The following is a 21,529-nucleotide window of genomic DNA, read 5'->3' as shown; positions in this document are numbered from 1 at the left end:
CAACGGGCATAAAAAAAAAAAAAAACTTTTAATATATTTCCATGTAAGCTCTGACTTCAACTGCTGCTAAAGTAGTTCATCAAATACACAGGGGCGACTCGCACATAGCAGCACTCTACTGTTACTGCATCGCATATACACAATGAAACCAAACCAGAATAAACACAGAATATTTCTTATTTCAACACTATTCACAAAAATAAACTATTCTCATCAATTAACAAAACGCAGTGAACAAACAGAAGAGAAATCTAAATCAAATCTAGTATCTGGTGTGACCCCCCTTTTCCTTCCAGACACAATCTACTCTTCTACTTGGACGCAGTTTTTGAAGGACCTCGGCCGGTAGTTTGTTCCAAACATCTTGGAGAACTACACAGATCTTCCTCAGATCCTTCTGTCTCTTCATGTATCTGCCTGTATTTCTCAGCATTGAGGACCATTCATTCTGACCAGACTCTCCAGGAGCCTCCTCCATGCTTCACTGTTGCCTGCAGACTCTCGTTATTGTAGCTCTGCCTTCTGACAAATATTCCACATGTTGACTCATCAGTCCAGATGTTTCTGAGCCCAGTTCCTATGTTTTGGTTCATAGTTGAGTGTCTTGGTCTTGTTTGTATTTCAGAGGGATGGATTTTTGGCTGCAGCTCTTCCATGAAGACGTCTTGTGTCCGGACAGTAGGTGGTGAACCTGTGTCCCACTGGTTTCTGACAGTTCTGAGCTGATGCCACTGGACATCTTCAGATTTCAAAGTGAAATAATCTTGATGTGTTGTTCAGTTTTGTTGTTCGACCACTGCGTCTACGATGCTATAAGATCTCTGACTTACTGAACCTGTAAGAGTTGATGCTGGTTTGAAGGTAATGGGTTTAACACCACATACTGACGTGACTTAGATTTCTCTTCTGTTCACTCACTTTGCAATTTGTAAATTGATAAAAATAAACAAATCATTATTTATAGTTTTGAAAGAAAATTCTACACAACATTTCCACAACTGCCTAAAACGTTTGCAGGAAGAAATATCTACGGGCAGAACAGGTTTGTTATTATATGGATGCTGTCACTGTCACTGCTAAATAAACTACTGGACATGACTGGTTTTTAAATCACTGACACATTAAAAGGTCAAATATAATGAATACATCTACATTCATCGTATTATATATGTGTGTCAGTTTGCTTCAACAACAATAACACAGACATAGTTTAAAGATCTATGTTCTGCATTTCTATTTATTTGTGCCATTTATTCACAAATGCAAATTAAACACGACGATATGTTGTTTGTATAAGTCAATATTGAGTTCATTCATGTGGTATAACTAGAATTATTTTAAAAACTAGCTCAAAGTCAATGAAATATCATCAGGATTAAAATGTTTTAAACTGAATTAGGATACTTACTTATATCTCATATTGTTTTCCAAAGAACAAATAGAAAAATCCCCTAACTGAAATATTTCCTTCAGTAAAAAAAAACACCAGTAATGATATTTTTTTTGTGTGTGTTCATTGTTCCATAGACGACCATTGAGATAATTATTCAGAGAATAATAATAATGACAGAAAATCCTCTGAAATTTGCCAGTGTCAAATAGAGCAAAACTAAAATCAACTAATAATAACTTTTGTAAAATAAAAGAATCAGTTAAAAGTAAGAGTTGGACAGAAACAGTAAAAATAAAAGCTGGCCTTTTAGTTTTTATTTAATTTTCTAAAAATATGAGGTCATCATGTGACCGGCTTTGAATTCATGGACCAACAAACAAGCAGAACTGGAGCAGAGATCAATGAAGTGAAAGTTACATCATTTCAAAGAGACCAACGTTTTAAACAGGTTTTCCCCCCAAAACAAACTATGACTAAATAATTCCAGTGTGTTTATAGAGCGGCCGTCTCAATAAGCCAGACTGACTCCTTGTCAGAGAACAGACACTTGAAGAGCATTAAACACATCATTTAAAACATAAAGCCTGGTTCAGTTGCCGGGAACTCCGCTCCGTTTAAGTGCAATTTGTTCGTGCTTGTGAGAAAGCCGTGTTCACACCAAGGCTACGCTAAGTGGCCTCGTGCATCGTGTTAGCAGCAGAGAAGCAAAAAGAAGAGACATCTGGGTTTGTCATTTAAAAACGATACGTGACAACAAGCATCACTGTCGTTTTAACTCAGATGGGTCTGGACCAAAAGAGAAGACGTTAATCTCTCCTTCTTAAATAAAATACAGCCAATCACAGAGAGGACAGCAACATGACAACAACAACAACAATAATAATAATAATAATAATAATAATAATAATAATAATGGGGAAGAGGGCACATATTATTCGTATCGGCCTTTACAATTACCAAAAGGTAGCCAAAGTGCTTTACATCAAAGCCATAAAACAACACAAAATCAAAACATAAAAACAGAACTGGAAAGTGCTACAGGGCTGCGGGGTATTAAAAGGCTTCCACGGACATAAAACAGCAAAGATAAGAATAATAAAATACACCTAAAGACAAGACTGCGTTGTCGGAACTGAACGCGGGTCTAAAACCGCAGGTCTTCAGCTTCAGTTTAAGGAGGCACAGATCAGAAGTGGTGCCGGTGTCAGGAGGAGGGATAGTTTGTTCCAGAGTCAGAGCAGTGACAAAAAGAACCATCGCTCCACTGGTTGTATCTGGACCCGGGGACGTCTACCAGAAACTGACTCGACCAATAAAGACCATCTATGATCACAGAGTTAAAATCTCTGACAAGTAGGAGGCCGTTAATGGCATTAAAAACTAACAACAGAAGTTTAAAACTTGTTCAAATTATTATTATTATTATTACATCCTTTATATAACCAGATAAAAACCTGTCTTTTTCAGGAGCGACGTGGCCAAGACAGCAGCAAAACGCACAAAACACACACAGAAAAACCAGAGTGACATTACATGATTACACAGCACAGTCACAAGACCTGATTGTCTTTCATGATTTCTTTTATAATTGTCTTAAACTCCCTCAGAGGTTTTTTTTCCAGATCAGTACTGACTCTGTACGAGGTCTTGACCGTGCAGGAAATATCAGCTGAGATTTCTACACATGTGAAGACACTAATATGGCGGCAGATGCACAAGAAAAGCTTGATAAATAAAAGTCCCGGCAGTGAGAGAGTCTACGAGCGACGTCAGCGCAGGGGTCATGTGTTCACACGTTAAAGACGTTTAATTCAAAGTCTGAGGCTGAGGCCGAAGTGAAGGGATTACAGGAGTCCAGTCATGAACTAATGAATCCTCTGAGATCCTGTTGACTGAGAAAGGGCTTCACTTCGGCCAAGAGACGGAGACAGAACTAATCTGTCCATCAAATTTAAGCCCATTGTCAAATGTTTCTTTTACATGTGGTTTAAAAAGGGGCCAGAGTATCAGAGTGACACTGTGACAACATTCGACATTGGTGACGTGTCGAACAAAATACGTTCGGTTCAGCCGTCACTCAAGTGCAGAGAGTTCAGAGCTTTACATCAGAGATACAATCAAATACTGTCATATAATCAGCACACACAACACCAACACCAAAGGCAGATTGTGACGCTGTTTCACGTTGCCTGGACCAAGAAGTAGCATCTGAACACAGCGTAAAACTGCACATTCAATTCAATTCACACAGCGTCAGTAACAAACATGAGAGAGAAGAGGAGTAACTACCAGAGAAAATACGATAAATACAATGAAATAAAATAAAGACAACATGTGGAAAAATAAGTAAATATATAGCAGCAGAATAAAGTGGAGCTGTGCATGTGGAGGGTGGATGGTCTATAGCCGGGGGGGTCCGGGGTCACAGAGGATCCGCGGGGCCTTGATACGAGCAGATGTTCTGTGCATATGTGAAAGGAATCAGCTCTTCATATTCGGTGAGTGGCCGTAGTCTGGAATCGTGATTTAAAAGTTTGAAACGAGCTAGAAACTGTCAGCAGGTGTTTCCAAAACTTCCCCATCAACACTCGTCCTTGTAAGTGTCACTTTTGTAAGGTTTCAGGTATTTTTTCATTTAAAAAAAAAAAAAAAAAAAAGTCTGAAATTCTATTTTGCCACTTTTTGAAATTTACTGCTTGTACAAAAACCAAACCTGACAAAACTGGAACAATAAATAAATAAACCTAATAAAAAATAATGATAAAAAAAAACGGGTGTTTCCCAAATCCTGTCACTGTTACTGGGCAGACTAGAAATAAATTCATTAATAAATGATGCAAATGTGACTATTTTTTTCAAAATAAATAAATAAAATATGATGTAACATGAAGGTGCAGATGCTCCACAATAAACGAACTCACTGGCACTGAGTTGTGCGACTAAGTCACAACCATACACACACACGCGGCTAAATTTCCTCCTGCAAAGCTTCGTGCCCCCCCACTGCCCCCCAGCACAGCTGCCTGCTGCTTGATTAAATTAAAAAAATTTAAAACGTAAAAACATATTCTTAATTAACAGCAACAACAACAACAATAATAATAATAACAACACATCCCAATCATACATACAAAATAAATAAATATTACACTGTGTATTTATAAATATTCGATCTATTTCTTTATTTATATTATTTTCGGTCTCTGGTGCAGACACAGTCATTTTCAGTGAATTTCAAAAGAGAATTTCAGACAGTTTAAAAACCCTGAAAACCTACAAAAAAAAAAAAAAAAAACACACTTTACAAGGACGAGTGTTGAGAATTTAGCTTGAGCCACATACGAGTTCCTGTGTGAGAACACCTGCTTCATCCTCTCCGCCTACGTCTCTGCTCAAACTGCTCACGGTAAAACTTCTCAACTCAAGGTCACACAACCAGATGAGGATGGAGGATTTTTTTTTTTTAAAAACTTTTTCATCCAGATGCATTTTTGGGGGAAGTTGCATGTTCCCCTCACACTTTTACTTCTTCTTGTTTAATGTTTTAATACTTTCACTCCTGACTTCTACCGATTAGTTTAAAAGTTCAGATTTGGCACAAAAGCTTTTTTTAATGTGGACATTTTCCTTTGTGCTGCACTGCGACACTCACACTGTAGTTATAGTAATACTAGGTATTAATGAAATATAAAGACTGTAAAAATACATATTATATTATATTATATTATATTATATTATATTATATATTTGCCAGTGTGGATATTTAATAACCATTAACTTGACTAACAAGAAGAGAAATGATCAGTGCCGTCAATTATTATAAAGAATTATTAGGAGACTTATGTTAATGTGGTAACACATACATTTATTTGTATTTATTAATTTATGTATTCTGTTATTATTATTATTAATAATAATTATATTATGTATTGTATACTGAAGCCTGGATGTTGCTGCTGCAGCAGTGAAATTTACCAGTTTGGGAACATTTATTTTATTTATTTATTTATTTTTATCTATTTATAAAGATCCTCATTAGATTTTAAGACTGTATTTGACTTGATTTTACATATATTCAACAGAAAATTGGACAAGACGGGAAAGTGCTCAGATCAACATTGACTGATGACATGAGACGTTGAAAAAGGTGGATATGGACAAACGTAAAAACAGTCGTCAGGGTCTTTTTAGGGCTACGACAGTAGGTATTAAGCTTTTTATCTTTCGTCTCCATCAAAAGTTAAAAGTCCGGTATCTGTGTCCTGATGGATCCATCGTTCATTTCTGTGAGGTTGGGTGTGATTTTCGAGGCAAAGTGTGCGACGCGAGTTCCTGAGGTCCGTATTAAAACAACACAATGAAAAAAGATATATTAAAAAGACATATAAGGAACAGAAAATAGAACTAAATTCATATTAATCTTAAAAAAAATAAAAACTTTGTACAAAAACACATGGACATAGCGCTCCTACAGTTTTAGCTGATAAATCTTTTCAGATCTGACAATAAAAAGGCGGAGGCAGGAGCGATGTGCATCGCGTTCACGCCGAACCAGCCTCCGAGTCTCCCGCTGCCTTCTACGTGCTCTCTACCTCAACTTCCATCACTTACAGTAACTTTGAAAACAAGACGCAGGGACTCCTGCACGTCAAAGCAGCCCTCACTGTCACTTCCTGCCACGCTCCAGCTTTCCGCTGTCTCCTGCCACTCGGGGGCTCTAACCTTTGCCGAGCCCACCAGGTCTGTGAGTGCAGGTCAACATGAACCCAGTGCTGCGGTCAGGCTGTAATTGACCCGCTTCTCCCGCCATCTGGAAACTCCCACGGGAGACTGTCATCCATTTTTTTTTTTTTTTTCTCTACACCACCACCAAACATCCGCAGAAAACGGCACAAAACAAAAGCCTTATCAGCGCATCCAAATGGCACAGAATATCACCCTGATAGTACACGATCGCTTTCCAATAAGCCAGGGAGCTTACACAAAGACAGGTTACTCAACACAGCCTGGCTGTAGCTCCATCTGTCAGCCGCCGTCTGTCTAGAAACGCACCCCCACCCACCACCCCACCTCCAGCGTGGGGACAGCATTATTTACAGTTACTCTTTAGAAGATGAGGATTAGGACATTTGCACATTTTTTGTTCTTCAAGGTTTTTAAGCTTTCATTTGAGTAGGTTTACTTCAGAAACCGGAGTAAGAGGTACAGCCCTTATTGATCAAAGTCAGACTAGCTCATGGTGTTTTAAGGTTTGTGGAAAATCCTTTACAGTCTGTAACTGAACGAAGTATCGGTTCAATGTCAGTCTGGGCTCGTTGAGTTTGGTTTTGATGTATTTCTACAACTCTGAGCTCACAGAAAAATCCCAAACGCCTCTGCCTTGACCCTTTCGTAAGCTGCGCCGTCATCAATAGAAGCTACACGTGCTAACCCATAATAAATGTTTAATTTCATGTTTTTACTCCGTGACCCTTTGAAACCGAATGTGACGCCGCTTTGAATTACAATAATAACATCACGGTTTAGGAAAGTTCTTGTGAAAGCTGAGGCATTTGCAGCCAAGATGGCGTCATTACGGTAATTTAACTCAGACAAAATAAGACAAAATAAGGCAAAATAAGGCAAAATAAGGCAGACTCTGGGTTAAATATGGTTCTAAAGCCTGTTCTTTGGGTTTCCTCACTCATCCTGGGGAGCGTTTTTGTAGTATATTCATGAAGGGGAGTTAACATGCAAATCATTTAATGCTCTAAAGAGTTGGTGATTCTTAGTGGCTGCAGACGAGACAGATGTCACACCAACAAGAATCTTAACGGAGGAGAGAGCTACTCTTCTACAGCTGTGAATTATTTCTCCTTGTTACGGGAATTAAATTCGTTCTCTGCCTTTTTTATGCACAGTCCACTAAATCCCATTCATACATCTGGATTAACAAAGCCTGCCAGCATCAATCCCTTGTTCAACCGTGGATGGAAGGTGGGTCAACTCGAGCGCCCATGCAGATAAAGCACAGATGTGGGAATAGAGCGTTTTTTGGTCTGTAGTTGCTGTGTTGAGTCCGACTGAAATAACTCTGTAACTCACCACTGGACAAAATTCAAATAGTGGCTGAACAGGAAAAAAAAAAAGCTGCCATTACGGTAACGACCACTGCTGTTGGCAAGACCAGAGCTGTTTGGAGGAATTTGTTGGTGAAAACAAAGTTAGTCATAATCTGCAGATGTCAGGAAGGTCTTCCAGACAAAAGCACAATTTCCCAGGGTTCAGCCACACTTTACATTTTGTCAGTAGCACAAACCATTGTTGAGTTACGGTAATTTGTGTCCTCTTATCAACATGTGCTAGCGTTATGCAAATGTTTACTATTATTATCCCAACACAATGACACATACAACCCAGAATATCACCTGAATAAATATTCTGCATGTTCATTCGCTTTTATCCAGCCTGGTTCAGTCTCAGGAAAGAGTTTTTGTCAGTTTTGAGGTGACAGGTTAAAATGATTTACTGTGACCACACTTTAGATTCAACTTGCTTTCCATCGCATTCCTGATGAGCCATAATAACTCAACATGTGTGTGTTCACGTTTAAAATAATGGTGTTTTTTCACCATGTGTCTTGCTTTAACATCTATTCTGGATTAATCTCTAAGGCTGAATATCTTGAGATAATCCACTGAAAGTGAAACTTAGCAACCACTCGACAGTTTCAGACTAAGTTGTGGCAGCTGGTTTCTCTCTTCTGATCCATCCCCACCAGAGGCCAGACAGTTCATATTGTTTGCAGATCACAAGTCACTGACATTCACCGAGGATGAGGTGGCTGAGCTGTGGTCTGCCCACCAGCAGTGACAGCGCCCTAACATCTCAGAGTTGACCCCTTTGCCGGGGGCTTGACTCCACTGCACCCGCATGGCAGCTGACCAGGCTGCCAACCCAGGCATGAAGGCATGAAGGCATGAAGGCTGTTAGCATGGACTGGACTGAGCTGGAGTTTTCACACTGGTCATCAACACGGTCTCATCCGTCTCATCACACCGGTAACATAAGTCGACTCAAGCCTCTTTAAGGTTTCATAGTGTCATGAGCTGCGTTTCCATCACAGTTTTTCTTGGAATGAAAACGACATTTCTGAAATTTCCCACCCCACCTTTCCCAAAGACAGTACAGGACAGCCCCCATTTCTGCATGAACCATCTACACAGCTACAGCCTGTATTTATTATGGTCATTGCTCCCAGTAAAGCTCCAGTTTTTTATTTGTCTAAATTGCACATATTGTCTTTTTTGTTTTTTTCTTGCCAGGTTAACTTCTTTTGTACGTGTTTCCATTGAAAGGTGAGCTGTAACTCTCAGGCAATTTGTAGATGGACTTCAAATGAACTTATCACATGACCTCCTGCGTCATCACCAGCAAAACGGAAAAAAAACAAACAAACAAACAAAAAAACAGTGTTTCCATTGCACTTTTGCGATAAACCTCTATATGTCCAGTGATGGCTGGTATAAATAGGCTAACAGGGCTTATCCCTCTAATGCTAACACAAAAATTACAATGGATTGGTTTACGTTTTGGTGAAACAAAGGGCAGCAACGGCACCAAGAAGCCAAAAGAAAAACATAGAATATCTCTAAATCCTCCCTTCATGTCATGTCATTCACTGATCGTTTGGGCTGAATCCAGTCAGTTGGAAATGAAGAAAGTGGAATCACATCGACGTTCAAACAACTCAAAGGGACAAAAGATAAAATCGTACCTTTGGCATTTCTTGGTTTGAAAGAAATGACTGGCTAACGGCAAGCGAAGCCAAGAATTCACTTTTCTGTTTTTATATTATATTCTACTATCTCAGGTACAAACTGCACAATCTTTTCATAAAGGGTCTTTGATTTGGGCTGTGGTTTGTCATTAAGGGGAGATCAACGGTCCTGAACCCAGACCAGATGAGAAGAACCACTGATGTAGAGCACTAAAAAATAAAGTATAGTGTCCCTGTAATTATAGGCTGTTAACTATTTAATCTGTATCATGCATTTGTTAGCCCACCCACCAAATTCCACTACCGGTGGGCAAAAACCTGAAAAACTACACATGTTTTAGCTTTAGATGTTTGAGAAGTTTTTATGAATGTAAGTTTTTCCATTACCAGTTTTGTATTGTGATATTTAGGTTTTGCACATTTCTAGAGAATGGAAACGCAGCAACAGAAAAAATAAATAAATAAAAAAAATAATACCCCCTTGAACATGAACTTGACAACAAACAAAAATCCCCTTTCAACGTGAAGAAACCACCAGACTGATCCAGGACCAGACTGAAGGTGGGCGGTCGTCTGCCTCCATCGGTTCACCAGAAGAATTATATTTAGTGGAAGTAGCACAACAACGTGAAGTAGCTCGTCACAGTAAAGAGGCAGCAGAGACGTCAGAGATGAGACGGACAAAAGACAAAACTACACGTCAGATGTCCATTCTGGTCACCGCTACCTGTCACGTCTCACACCGTGTACTCCAGTAACTGTGTTGAGTGCACGGTCACGGGAGATTTAACACACACAGTATAGTGCAACAGGACACACACATACTGGTGTTTAAGCATGAATGGCCACCAATGAGCCTGCTTTTAATGCAACCAACCAGCCAGCGAGAGAAACAATCAATGTGCTGCGACGCACAGCAATTCACAACTGGTGTGTAGGCGTAAGTGTGTGCAGGTGTGTAACCATCCATCCATCCAGCCAGCGAGAGACACTTTAAGTACAGGTGACGATGACCTTTTAATGCATTCAAACGCACACACACACACACACACACACAGACACGTTTTGGTTTTGCGTGTCTTTTTGACAAGTTTTTATCCTGTCAGTTTTTTACTTTGCCAGGTCAACACTTGCCATTGACTTTGTGTGAACAGGAAAGATTCACAGCAAAGTTTAAACCTTCATGGAGCTGTTTACTGAAATACGGCACAAAACTAACGTGAATTTATCCAAAAATTTTAATTTTCATGGAGAAAATCCAGATCAATGAATTGAATATAAAATGTTCCTTGTCATTAACTGGTAAACAAATGTAAACATGTATTTGGATCATTAGGACACTTGTTCTTCTTCATGGTTCCTGATAAACCAGTTCAGAGGGGGACCTCGTAGATCACATCAGACCCTGATTAGACCTGGGACTTGTCCCTTGATCTTCTCTGATTGGCTCAATGAAAACCACATGACAGTAAACATCACTGAGAGGAACAGGGACACGATTTAAAATGTGCGTGGACGTTACCAAATAATATATTCAGTATAGTAATCAAATATGGTTCTTTGCCCCATAAAGGGTTCAGATCAACCTTATTCCCAGTGGGTTTAGTTTCCTGTAGCGGTTTATTTGAACATTTGACTGTTTTCATTTCTTAATGATTTTTTTCAGTGTTTTACAAGAAGTTTAAATTCTACTTAAAATCAATCCGTGCCTGCAAAAATAAGAAGAAATACTCTGAGTGAAATGTGATTTGTACGTGTAAAATGTCTTTCTCTTGTCTCTCTGACAACTTTGTTTGTGTTATTATTTGTGCAACTCCTGGATTTAATGTGAAACATTCTGTCAAATGTTCGATATGTTTAATGAAGTTATGGGGAAACGAGACGCCGGTCGCTGAGGAGGACTGACAGTAGTTTCACAGGAACATCAGCAGGTATGATTTTGTGTGTGTGAGGACGACACTGTAATGACATGTGTGTTTGAACCTCTGGTCAGCATGAACCTAAAAACGACATCATTTCAGCACCGACATGACAAAATGTCCATGCAGCACTTTAAGCCTCAGGCGACTGTAGGGACATGTTTGACCATTTGGGCAAAATGTTCCTCTTCACTTTGGCTGCGTTAGTGCGTATGGCACTTTAAAAAAAAAATTAAGTCTATCTCTACACAAGTTTTGAGTTAAAAAAAAAAAAAAAAAACACAGACACACACCTTTAATAGCCACGAAGCTCAATAACACAAGCACAAAAACGAATGAAACGTCTTAATAATGCAATCAAGCCAATATTTTAGATAATCTTGGTCATATCCAAGGCTGATTTAAAAAACATTAGTTTAATGGTTTTAATTTTTCATTAAATAAGTAAATAAACAAAATGAGTGATCAAACTGGCGTGTAAAGGGTTAAATCCTTTAAATGCCATGCCTGATTTTTTGGTAGTTTTTGTAAAGTGCTGAAGTGGTTTAAGAGATTTATGAAGAAAAAAACAGACAGTTTTTTTTTATAGCAGCTTTTGGACGAGAGGGATATGCCTGATAATAATCTAAATAATAAACGCGACCAACCTTATTGCTATGTAGGTACTGATACGCCTTTTAAGATTATTCACTGCTTCACCTTTTCATGTGATCCTCCCAACCCTCCGTGTTAGTAACAGCTGATATTTTCATAGAAAGTGGGTTTATCACAAACAACTAACGTGTAAAAAAAAAACACTGCTTTAAACCAGAAGTTGTGCCCGTTATCTACGCAAGGAATCGTGGGGGATAGGAACAAGGTGGATAACCACTTGTCCCATCCCATCCCGTCCCAGCCGTCGTGGGGCAGCTACATGTGCAGGGCTCCGGTCCAGCGTTAATTATACACAACACAGCTAATGTCACTACATCAGAAAGCAGAACCATCACGTTTATCTGTCACTCAACTACTTTGATCGGTACGTATGGAAATTAACACATTTCTCCCACCTCTACACACACACACACACACACACACACACACACACACACACACACACACACACACACACACAAAGAGCTGTCAGTGGAGTGTGTGACATTGAACAAATGACATGAGTGAGGTGAAGCGTCGCTGTCTATCAGCTTGAAGCGCTGCACCCGTCCACGTGTTACTGTGTCGTATTCTATTACACAGGAACTTATTTTGAACACAACAGAAGCACTTGAATTCATGACTTCATGAGTGAACGGCTTCATGTGAAATGCCTCTCGGGCCTTTGCTTTGAAAATGTATTTTTCTTTTTGACGGATCCCGACATCAACTGAAAAAAAAAATGCTTCAAAATCCATCAAGTGGGGTTTTACGGCTTTAAATATGAACGTTTCCGATTCTCTCCAGCATTAGTGTCTTTGTCTCAGACTGAAAAGCAAACGAATGGAGACGACCTCCCGAATGTAGCGCTGACCAGTTTTACAGTTCATGTGATTCAAACGACACATCGCATTCACGCCTGTGACTAAGAGTTCGGTGCAGATCATGGAAGGTATAACGTGACGTTTCTTCAGATTTGTCACAGTTTCTCATTATATATATTAATAATCAAATCATTTCTGAGCGCTTACATGACACTAGATGTTCGTACAGGTTGTGATATCTACTGTACGTTAAGTTGCTTTTACATGTTGTTCTTCTCCCAGTCGGCTCAGTTCGCTCGGTCTCGTGTGAACGCAGCATTCAGATCAAATCAGCCGAGCAGGTGCACGATGCCGAGACAGAGAGGAGCGTGTCACAAGTTTGTCTTAATTCCTCCGAGAACACGAACCGGATGAAGGTAAACACGGTAACTCTATTGTGTCAATTACTCCCCGAGTCAGAACAATACATCTACTTTATATTTAGAAAAGGGAAGTTTTCTCCTTCCTCTGGGGCTTCGAGCCTCCGGGTTCTATAAACCATCTGGAGACAAATGCAATTGTTGTCGGCGCTACATAAATAAAATTTTACTGAATATAAAGCACCTCGTTCAAGTGGAGTTTCAAGTCTAAAATATGTCACATCCCCGGTTACTTCTTCTCTACGATTCAGTTTCCCAAACAAGGAATCCCAGAACGCTGCAGCCTGCTCCTCCGCGGATCCTAAACCCGTCACAGCTTCACACACCAAGCATCATCACAGCTTCTCTAGGAAGGTCACTGGAGGCTCAAGTATAGAGCACGTTAGGAGGCAACTAAAAACAACACCAGCGTTAAAAAAAAATGTCTGAAAGACGGGAGCAAACTCAGGCCACGCACACGCCAAGGTCAAACGTCTCCAACGAAACCAGCGTCCACACGGGACGACGAAACAACGACGCACAATCATTAGGTAGCCTACAGATTCAAATATGCACTCACAATTAATTGTATGACGTCCATAGATAAAGCGGCTCTTTTATACTATTGTTAATTCTCTCTGCATGTTTAAATAAGACGGTGCACGGGCGTAGCGGCGTGTCCAGCCTGGGAATCAGCCGTGTGCCAGCAGGTGGTGCTCCAGTGGTGGCTCGGAGCCTGAGTCTGTGTGGGGGGGTATGGGATGGAGGGGGGGCACCCTTCTCTTTGTCGGTTTCCACTCGGGGAGGTTTGTTTCTGCTTCCTAATTTCCCAAAACGACAGGTCGGGGCCGAGGTTCACATCACAGAACGTGTGCGAGTTAAATCGGGCTAAAAGAATTAATGGTGTTAAAAGGAATGTGCTTTAACGTGTTATTAACGCATCAGCCTGAACAGCCTATTTATTTATTTATTTATTTATTTCAACGTTTCTTTTTTCGCGTTGAGCTCACTTACATGGACTTTTAATGTTTTCCAGTGTTGGCCGGTTTAATCTGCACCGTCACTGTGACACAGCCCAGTGATTCTCAAGGATGCGGTTGATCGGACGTTAACATTAAAGCCACATCTCAACACGCTCAGTGTCTCTGGAGGAGGTAACACTCGTCCAGGCTGCAAGTAAACAAACCAAGAATCGCTGGAGATGTTGAACTGGACATGCAGATTAATACAGTAATTAGTAATTAGCAGCGAAGCCTCATTCACAATGTCACTTTCAACAGAATTACAGTAGTAGAACCAGCAGTAATGTGATTATGATGAATGAATAAAAGCTTAACCTTCTGCAGTTATTATTTGTTTTAATTTGAGATGTTCAGCCATGCTAGTCCTTGCACAGGTCTATTATATTATGAGATATTTCTTGTGCAGCTGCTGGTTTTCTTCTCGTAACTGGAGCAACAGAGCTGAGCTCAGGACGGTTGCAGGAGTTTTTTTCTGAGGACGAGCTGCTCGGTGCTAAGTCAGAGGGGTCACGTTAACAGAGTGATGCAGAGAAGAATAAAAAGACGCACATTCAAGCCGAGTTTTGCAAGACGAGTGAGTTGAAAGCACAAAAAAAAAAAAAAATGCTAGAAATGTGCCGTCCCATTTAGACCAGTAGAGCCGTTTGTCACGAGCTTCAGAATGAGACGTGTGTGATTTACGGCTCTGTAAACGTATATAACCCAAATAAAGCAGAAATAAATAGAAGCGTTTCAGATGGAAGTTTTCTATGACTGCTCTCTTGTCTTTTGAGCGTGCAGCACGGTCCTGTACAAACACAGCGGTAATCCATAATTACACTACCTGGTGACGTTCAGTTTTAATGATGGTGAGACCAACACACAATATGATTAAATGCAGACAGCGCACAAAGCCGATTACGTGTTGTTTGAATGGACGTCTGCATTGACAGCGGTGGGAACGGAAACACCATGGAAACATGAACCAAACCGTTCACCGTAAATAAAAGTGAACTCAACTCGTCTGACCTGCTGTAACCCAGGTAACACTCGGAGAAGTTTTAGCGCCGTCTAAATGTGAGGAGGCTTTAATTGAAAGCAATTAAACACATCGAGGGGGATTACCACAGAGTTGATTGCCATTAAATTTGGCGTCTTCGCCCCGGACAGATGAATTATCACGGCCAGTTAATTTCGCTGTGAGAGGAGCGAGGGGACTCTCTGGGATATTTCTCCGTAGGAATGGTCGGGTATCCAGTCGTTTGCTTCCCTGATTCTGCTAAAAAATTCAGAAATGTGCCCTCCCTGTCCTCCAGGGGTAAAGCTTCAGCCGCCTGACTCCCACAGTGGCCCATTGAAAGGAGTCCAGACGACGCGTCTCCAACGCTATTATGTTAAAGCAGAGACACACGAGCCGAGCGTGTCTCAGTACTGAACTCACATCACTCAGTGTATAGTGCATTTAGTCCAGATTTAAATGTTTCTACCATTGTTTCAGAAAAATGTGCGAAATAAATCTCGCTGTTATTTGGGTATTTTTATATTTAAAGCTGGAGTATTCACAACACCAACGACCAACAATACGAAGCCACAAACTGTTTTGCCTCCTTCAAATCGCAGGAAAAAAAAAAGACGTCTCCGGTTAAAGAGAATATAAAGTAAGAATCTGATCCGGTTTGACACGTATCAGATGTAACAGCTGCCAAGTGCAACCGGAAAATAAATACATAAATAAATAAATATGAAAGATCGATATCAATATTCTAACTGAACTCCAACGTCTCGAGTCGAACCTGCGAACGACGTAAACACATGAGTGTTGCTATTGGCTGAGAGAAGCAAGCGGCTTTCCTCATCAGGACGGTGACACGTTCAAATGCTTTTTCTTTCCATTCTTGTAGTTTTCTAGCGTCGTGAGAGAGAGAAAACTCACAACACGGTCCCACCACCAACGACAACCACGACAGACTCCTGCTGTGCATCCAGAGCTTCCTCTCAACTCAGCCAGTGTCTGCCAGCTGTAAATATTAACAAGGAGCCTCCTTCATCCTGATGTGTACGTGTAACCTACTTTCCCGAAAGAAAGAAACACACACACACATATATATATATATATACCTATTGTATTTCCATTTCTAGGAGGCAACCATCGGCCACGCTTAAATCATTTAACAGGTTCTTTTTAGGTTGTATTTGGTGTTTATGTAAAATTTTCACCAACAGACCAGTTAAGTTAGAACGTTTTTAAATAAAAATATAAACACACATCTCTGTGTATTTTACATACAGCAGCTTCCCACCGTAAGGATTCAGTTTATTTCTAAAGCACATTTAAAAACAACCTCAGTTCAACCAAAGTGCTGCAGAAGCAAAACAAATATAAAGAAATCAACAATCCCTGTGAATATAAGAACTAATAAATGAGATAAAATACGTGATGAAACATCAAATAAAACACGAGTAAAACTGTGTTTCCACAATAAAAGCCACAACAACCTGCTCAACCAGGAACCTGAAGTAGGTTTGCAACAAGGATTTGAAACGCTTCAATCTCTGGTTCAGCTTCTCATATAAAAGACAAAAAAAAAAAACAAGCTCCGTGTCTGAGTCTGGATCTGAGTCTGGATCTGAGTCTGGATCTGAGTCTGGTCCGGTAGCGGCCCGTGTGTTGGTCGCGGAGCTCTGGCTGGTAGTAATTCTGACAGGTAAGATGGTGCACGGACATTCAGAGTCTTAAAAATATGTAATAACATTTAAAAAAGAGTCCGTTATATATTACACAGCTCCAGTGTCACAAACCTAGACGATTAAATTTCAATCAAGATTAAGGTTGAAGAGAAAATATATTAAGAGAAAAATAAATAAATAAACCGAATGAGTTGCACATAATATAATGAATGTCACATTCACGATTCCTGTAGCTTCCAAAATAGTGAAATCATGTATATAGTTCTTTTACTTTGTGAAAAAAAAATAATTTATTTCACTTTGTCAGGACTGAACCAAAAACTAAAAACAACATTAACCATGTTTGCTGCACCAGTTTAGTTGCATTTGATGAAACTTTAGCTGATGCTGTCGGCGCCTCTGCACTGAGCAGCATCGAGCAGCTAACACGGCTAAACCTCAGATGACCTTCAGAGGAAGCAACACACGAGTTAAACTCGGTTTGTGTTAAAAGTCTTTATCCGTGTTTTAGTTTGGGATGTTACTACGACCATTCCCTGATTTTGTTTGGCACCTTGTCGTGGACGTTGGAAATACAAACGTTTTCCTGAGGACAGATTACAACACGTCTCAGATCTGGCACCACATCCCCAACGAAACTCAAAACTCAGGCATTTTGTTTCTGCAGAATTTCCAGTTTGAAACTTAGGCTTCACATCCACACACACACAAACACACACCGGCTGCTCTGTTGGACAAAGGAGCCATTTATGAAGCTCCAGGTAGCTTTCATCAGCTGGATCTTCAGACTGAGCACTCCCTGGATAATGCACACACACACACACACACACACACACACAAATCTTCAGTTTGATGGCTCTCATGGTAATTACTGAAAATACACACACACACAAACACACAGTAGCACAAACAACAACCCACAAAGTACAAATGCAAACAGTGTGTACATGCACGGAGCTGCACCACAAAATGACCACACACACACACACACACACACACACACACACATCATACTATCTTGCAAAATGTACAACACAAGCATGTCACTTTATCCCGCTGTTATTATCCAGAGACATGTTTTCTGTTAACACACTGCCCGCCTGTGTAGTGTGTCTCTGACTGGGCGAGTGCATGTCATACATGTGTTCATGCATGTATGACATGCACTCACAAAAAAACAAAAAACAACAACAACAACAAATAACTCATGAAATAAAAAGATTCTTAAAAGATGAATGGGCGAGTTTTAAAACGTTTGTAATAATGCAATAACAATGCAATGTTACATGGACTCTGAACACTTGGTCGTGTTAAACTTCACTATAGAAAAGCTACGATTAAAGCGTTTCAGATCGCGTCTTCATCGCTTCCATGAGTGGTAACAGCTTCAAGTGCTTGATCACCAACAAGGAACAAAAAGATCAGATCTGAGACGGTTTCAGTCTGTGTGGTTTGGTCTGATCTTCCACTTTTTTTATTTGCATTGTGGCATCAACCAGTTTAACGGTTCAAACACTATATCAGAACATAAGGAGGAGGTTTTATCAAATGTGGGTGTGGTCGGAAAATACTGCAACGATGCTAGTCACGTTTAAAAGCTAAAAAAAAAGGAAGTGGAATCGGAGTCAATCACAACAAGAATATAATGTTTCCTCTAAAATGTGCTCAAGTGCAAACAGCAGCCTGGACGAAGGCGAAGCGGCCGAGCCGTCGAGTCGAGCTGAGGGGGAATAAAGAGGCAGCAGAAGGAAAACGGGCCCCGGCGCTTCCCTCACACGTTACTACAGTTGAGCACGTTTATTTCGTCCTCTGAGAATAAGCCACAGCCTGGTTTCCAAAGTAACGTCAATCTGAGTTTCTGGAGAAATTCACCATCGCCACAGATGAGCGAAAATAACTCTGAGGAAGCACCGTTACTGTGTTTACTGCTGTATATAAGCTATAATAAATGAATTCTACCTTCCTGCTCAGCCTCCGTTTTATAACTGATGACCTCTCTTGATTGCACCGTGTGAGTAAATAACTGTAAAGAAAAAGAAAAGAGCGAAATAAAGGTGATTCATGCATGTGTGTTGAAATCACATGCTAAACGTGGACACTGTAGTTAATCACACTTGAGTCACTACTGGATTTTACCTGAATTCTACGATAAATTACACACGCGCTACGTTTCCACTTCTTTAAAAGCGGAACCACCGTCCACATATTCTCTTTTTTTTGTGATGCAGACGAGCACGAAACAGGACAAGTTCTACACAAGCCAACGCCAACGTTGCACCGGAAACGCTCAAAAATGGTGAAAACCAATATTAAAAATCAATAAATAGATATTTTTTTTAAAAAAAGGGGCAGTAAAATAATCTTGTTGAACTATTTCACTCAAGGTCGTGATTAAGAGACCGTCAACTTTTGGGCCAAGAGCCACACTAGTGTCGTACAGTAACTACAGGAGCTGCCATCTGTGAACAATAGCACTGCAGCGTCCACACTGTAGCAAACGTAACAGCTGATACCAAAAGCATAATGGCCGAACAGGATATAAGACCTGTGAAGCAACCAAGGACATGCATTTTTAAAAAAAATAAATAATAATGATAATAAAAAGAAGAAGAAGAGAAGCCAAAATGTCATTTCACCTGAGTACAAGGTCACAGCAGTGGGTGAGTTCACAGGAGAGAAAAAAAAAGAAAGACAAAAGAATAATAATCATACGAGCGAGTGCACTTTTGGTGCAAGATACTGTACATGAGAGCAACTGCAGATATGACACGACCTATGTGGGTTAATTCCACAAATAGCGCCGTGAGATGTGCAAGAGAGAGGGGAGATGACATGCACGGAGAGACAAAGCCACTCTGTGCCTTCCTCTCCAGTTTACCCGTCACTACACTGTAAATTCCTGTGGTTATAATACGACACCAGGCTGGCGAAAACCTTTACCTCTCACACACACACACACACACACACACACTCAGACACACACACCATCCCTGCACGCACACGGGGGGCGCGCCTCTGTTGGTGTTTATTCCCCAAAATAAAAAAAATGTGACCAAAGATTAAACGCAGCCTCTCTTCTTCAACCGTGGACGGACTCTCAGTTTGTGTCACGACAATTAGCCGGGAGACGTTGGGAGAAGCATTTTCCTTCATATTATATTTAATTCATAAGGAATTGCTCTAACTGCAGACTGAGGTTTATTAGAGCGTCTACCCGGCTCCAAAAATCCAGAATAAAATCTCCCACCTCCCCCAAAAACAGCAGCCTGGAACCGAACCACTGAATCCAACCATGAGGTGTTTTCAAGTTTGACAGATATGAACGTAAAGACGAATTTAAGGGAATTTAAACACAAAGGCTCATTCCACTGAAATTCACTCTGATAGTCACAGAAAATAGGCACTATTTCCCAAATTTTATCAGCATGGTGTTATTTTTTGGCTAAATAACTCCGTGACTCTTTTACGTTTTTTTTCCATCCTCTTCTCTGACCTTTAAATACATTCTTATAGCATCAAAAAACAACACAGCCACAGAATAAATCCTGATCCCATTGGTCCATCCTCTGAGCATCGATATCTACATTTTTCGTCTTCTTTTTATATTGTAAAAAAAAAAAAAAAAAAAACTCTGTTTACAGGGGCGCCACCGTCTCCATTCACAAAACAGCACATTTAATTAACTGTGACCAACACAAACGGTTACGTGCACATTGAATTAAAACTCGACGTATTTTATTGATTATCGATGCACGTGTTAGCATCCGGCGTGCTACGTTTTTATTCTCATTTAAACTGGATGAACTTTTTTTTTTTTTTTTGGGGTTAAAAGAGGCTCCGCTGGCTCATGTCACTGAACGCAGCAGACGATGTAAATAAGTAGCAGAGTTACAGCTGTATTTAAACGCGCACTTGGCTTGTTTTTGCTGCCTCTTCGCTTTCCGCCGGTGGCGAACTGAAGCGCAGTTTGAGATATTTTAAAGAACCCGGAGCAAACCTGTGGACACGCCAAACTGCAACGACCTGACGTCTTTAAACGGACTGAAACTGACGGAGACACTGAGCGCACAGAGGGGAAGAGGAGAAAGAGGACACGCTTCTCTTAACATGTAGCTAGAAACAAACAAACAGCCTGAGCCTTTTAGTTTGACATGTGCAGGCTTCTTACCTGTTCGCCTTAGCGCCGGGTCGGGGGGGGGGGGTGGGGGAGGGAGGAGGGCTCCTCTTCGCTTACGAACGCAGCTGAAGACACTCTCGTACTTTTTTCGGGAAAATTAATAAAAAATAAAGGATAAAGAATAAACTTCTTCCACTTCTTTAGCTTGTCCGTTTGTGTCGCAGGTCAACGTGACCCAAACCCGAAAAGACGCAGCGAGAAAACCACCACGTCCCCCTCCGACATGTTCACTTAGTTTTCACTCGCGAAAGCTTTTCGTTCTCAACGAGCTTTTATCTAAAAGGGAGAGAAGAAGAAGAAGGAGGAGGAGGGAAAATAAAAACAAATAAAACCAAATGAATAAACTGGTTCCTCTTCCTTTACTTTCCGCGAATTTAAATGGTTTTTGTGAAGCGCAGCGCCGCGCGTGGATGAGGATGAGGAGGAGGAGGTGACCCGGAGAGGATGCCGCGCGCTGCTGTCACAACAAAGTGTTGTTTTCTTCTTCTTCTTCTTCTTCTCTCTCCGTGGCGTTAAATACTAACACTTCGTCCGACTAAATCTGCCTTAATGATGCTGTTTTTTTCTTCCGTCTTCAGTTCTTTTTTTGTTTTATTATTATTATTATTTTTAAATCTTTTTTGCCTCCTGCTCTTCCCTCGCGCAGCCTCCCGGCCGCCGAGCGCACGCAGCAGCTACGGTGGAAGCGGTGTCCGGTGCACGCAGAGAGAGCACGCGAGCTCCGGTGGAACGGAGAA

The 21,529-nt window shown here is 40.6% G+C and overlaps 1 protein-coding gene across 9 annotated transcripts in view; it reads right to left on the bottom strand.

Annotated features, from left to right (window-relative positions):
• The window catches only part of LOC125004004 (teneurin-3), a 322,776-nt gene extending 301,864 nt beyond the window's left edge, over positions 1–20,912 (bottom strand). For all 9 annotated transcript variants that reach the window (XM_047578303.1, XM_047578307.1, XM_047578305.1 and 6 more), the window contains exon 1: positions 20,784–20,912. The gene's annotated coding sequence lies outside the window, so the exon portion shown is untranslated. The remainder of the gene's footprint in view (positions 1–20,783) is intronic.
• Between the last annotated feature and the right edge of the window lie 617 nt (positions 20,913–21,529).

Source organism: Mugil cephalus, chromosome 2 (assembly GCF_022458985.1).
Source record: "Mugil cephalus isolate CIBA_MC_2020 chromosome 2, CIBA_Mcephalus_1.1, whole genome shotgun sequence".
Classification (NCBI taxonomy): domain Eukaryota; kingdom Metazoa; phylum Chordata; class Actinopteri; order Mugiliformes; family Mugilidae; genus Mugil; species Mugil cephalus.
The sequence above is the reverse complement of the archived record's forward strand: the minus strand, read 5'-3'. Positions and strand labels throughout refer to the sequence as shown.